We start from the raw sequence: 3412 nt of genomic DNA, 5'->3' as shown, positions 1-3412 counted from the left end.
ACAGGCTGGCAAGGCAGGGGACCAATTGCCGATTTTATTGTTTTAAAAGAGGATTCTGGGATTATAACCTTGATTTGCAATGATTTCAGAAAAATAAGTGTTTCTTGCTTCTTTGACGTTATGCTGATAAAAGAACATTAAATCCTTGAGAGAAGCAAGGGAAGCACTGAGTTTGTCTTTTTTCCCACTTCATCTCTGCCTTCCTGCATTGCCTCTTTTAAATCCTTATATCCTCATTTAGCCAAGGCAGAGAGGAAGGTTTCATCTTCTTGTATCTGACCAGAGCTATGGAGTCCAAGATATTAGTGCAGCAGCTGTTAAAAGCACTGACCAGCCTGTCTACCGTGAGGTCATGTCCACTACTGTTGAAAAGTGTGTTTGTGGTAGTGAAGGCTTGACAGAAGGTTGAAACAGAAAGTGAGTATAGGGGACGGGAGCGAATAAGAGTGGTCGGTTTGGAGTCGGGACAGAAGAGAGGAATCCCGAAAAGCACAGCACAATGGTCAGAAGCAGCAAAATCAATCAAGTTCACATCATCCACACAGAAACAATGGTAGATCACAAGATCCAGTGTATGCCCTTTGACATGGCTGGGATGCTTTACATGTTGGGTCATTTTAAAAGAATCTAAAAGTTCAGAAGCAAACGAAGAGGAAGAACAACAACAAACATGGTATTAAAATCACAGAGGAAGAGGACTCTGTCATATTTTATCATAATGACTGATAAAAGATCTGAAAATTCCTGTATAAAACCAGAAGTAAATTTTAACGGTCTGTAGATTAAAATACATAAAAAGACTTTCAAATGTAGAAAAACGGCCAAGCGATACTGGAGAACAGCTAAAATCCTTTCTGTTTATGAACCAGGATTCTGTGATGATAAAAAAGTCAATATTATTAGTCATGATAAAATCCTGGCAGATAAAAGACTTATTTGTGAGGGATCTTACAATAGGTAAACAGAATTTAGCTGATTCAACAGTAGGGCTTGAAGAGGTAGTTTTAACTGTAAGGAGGTTATTTCTGTGTGGAGTCTGAGAAGCTTTTGGAATTACACACTGCCTTTCAGTGATCCTAACAGAAATAGATAAATAAGTGAAAGAAACATGACTAGCAAAAGCAGGACCTGCGTTGTCAGTGACAGGGCTGTGACATACAGAGTCAGGGAACTGGGCAGGGTCTTGCTGTTGAAAATATCAGTCAAGGCTAAGAGCAATAAAATTAATAAAACTGATGAGGAGTTGAGACTTGCAATTACTCGAAACATGGTGGTCGGCAATGTTCAGAAAATCTGCCACTTCACACCAGTCTGACTAGACTAGATGAAATGAATACAATGAAATGAATACAAGACGAATCCTCGCTGTATTTCCGTTCTGATTTTCAGCTTTTCAGGCCTTAGCTAAGTGAGACCACCCTGATGACATGAGCTCAATGTTCTGTTTCTGTTTCGTTTCTCACCACTGCAACTTTTCTCTGCAACTTTCTGAAATGGGTTCATCTTAGCACGTGTGAATTAATTACCAACCCCTGTTATATCAAAAACTCCAAAATCCTTTTAGTCTTTACAATTAATATGGTAATTTTGGTTATAATTCAAATTTATTGGCTATCATATTTTCTTTTTCGGAAATCGTGCTTCACAAGGTGATTTACTGTAAATTAAATCAGATTATTTCATATAATTAACAATTATTCAATTGATAGGCAGAATGAGTTGAGAAGTTATTCTTTTTCTAACACCAAAAGTAAAACACTTGATAGAGCGATATAGGTGGCTGAGACATCCATAGGTTCTCTTAACAACAGAGTCAATATGAAGTTTGAAAGAGAGTTCCGGGTCAAGCCAAAGTCCAAGATATTTGAAGGAGCTGACAGTCTCAAGAGGTGAACCATTATCAAAATTAATTTGCAAATTGTGGGGATGTGAGTAATTGTAACGTGTGTGAAATAATATGCTGCAAGACTTCTTCATGTTTAGTACAAGTTTGTTGTTGAAAAACCATTTTTGGACCAGGCTGAAATCTGACTGTAGAGTATTCTGGATTTGAGATACAGTACAGGCCAAAAGTTTGGACACACCTTCTCATTCAATGCGTTTTCTTTATTTTCATGACTATTTACATTGTAGATTCTCACTGAAGGCATCAAAACTATGAATGAACACATGTGGAGTTATGTACTTAACAAAAATGGTGAAATAACTGAAAACATGTTTTATATTCTAGTTTCTTCAAAATAGCCACCCTTTTCTCTGATTACTGCTTTGCACACTCTTGGCATTCTCTCGATGAGCTTCAAGAGGTAGTCACCTGAAATGGTTTTCCAACAGTCTTGAAGGAGTTCCCAGAGGTGTTTAGCACTTGTTGGCCCCTTTGCCTTCACACCAGCAAAACACCCCCACACCATCACACCTCCTCCTCCATGCTTCACAGTGGGAACCAGGCATGTGGAATCCATCCGTTCACCTTTTCTGCGTCTCACAAAGACACGGCGGTTGGAACCAAAGATCTCAAATTTGGACTCATCAGACCAAAGCACAGATTTCCACTGGTCTAATGTCCATTCCTTGTGTTTCTTGGCCCAAACAAATCTCTTCTGCTTGTTGCCTCTCCTTAGCAGTGGTTTCCTAGCAGTTATTTGACCATGAAGGCCTGATTCACGCAGTCTCCTCTTAACAGTTGTTCTAGAGATGGGTCTGCTGCTAGAACTCTGTGTGGCATTCATCTGGTCTCTGATCTGAGCTGCTGTTAACTTGCGATTTCTGAGGCTGGTGACTCGGATGAACTTATCCTCAGAAGCAGAGGTGACTCTTGGTCTTCCTTTCCTGGGTCGGTCCTCATGTGTGCCAGTTTGGTTGTAGCGCTTGATGGTTTTTGCGACTCCACTTGGGGACACATTTAAAGTTTTTGCAATTTTCCGGACTGACTGACCTTCATTTCTTAAAGTAATGATGGCCACTGGTTTTTCTTTAGTTAGCTGATTGGTTCTTGCCATAATATGAATTTTAACAGTTGTCCAATAGGGCTGTCGGCTGTGTATTAACCTGACTTCTGCACAACACAACTGATGGTCCCAACCCCATTGATAAAGCAAGAAATTCCACTAATTAACCCTGATAAGGCACACCTGTGAAGTGGAAACCATCTCAGGTGACTACCTCTTGAAGCTCATCGAGAGAATGCCAAGAGTGTGCAAAGCAGTAATCAGAGCAAAGGGTGGCTATTTTGAAGAAACTAGAATATAAAACATGTTTTCAGTTATTTCACCATTTTTGTTAAGTACATAACTCCACATGTGTTCATTCATAGTTTTGATGCCTTCAGTGAGAATCTACAATGTAAATAGTCATGAAAATAAAGAAAACGCATTGAATGAGAAGGTGTGTCCAAACTTTTGGCCTGTACTGT

Source organism: Epinephelus lanceolatus, chromosome 14 (assembly GCF_041903045.1).
Source record: "Epinephelus lanceolatus isolate andai-2023 chromosome 14, ASM4190304v1, whole genome shotgun sequence".
Lineage (NCBI taxonomy): Eukaryota > Metazoa > Chordata > Actinopteri > Perciformes > Serranidae > Epinephelus > Epinephelus lanceolatus.
Note: the sequence above shows the minus strand (reverse complement) of the source record.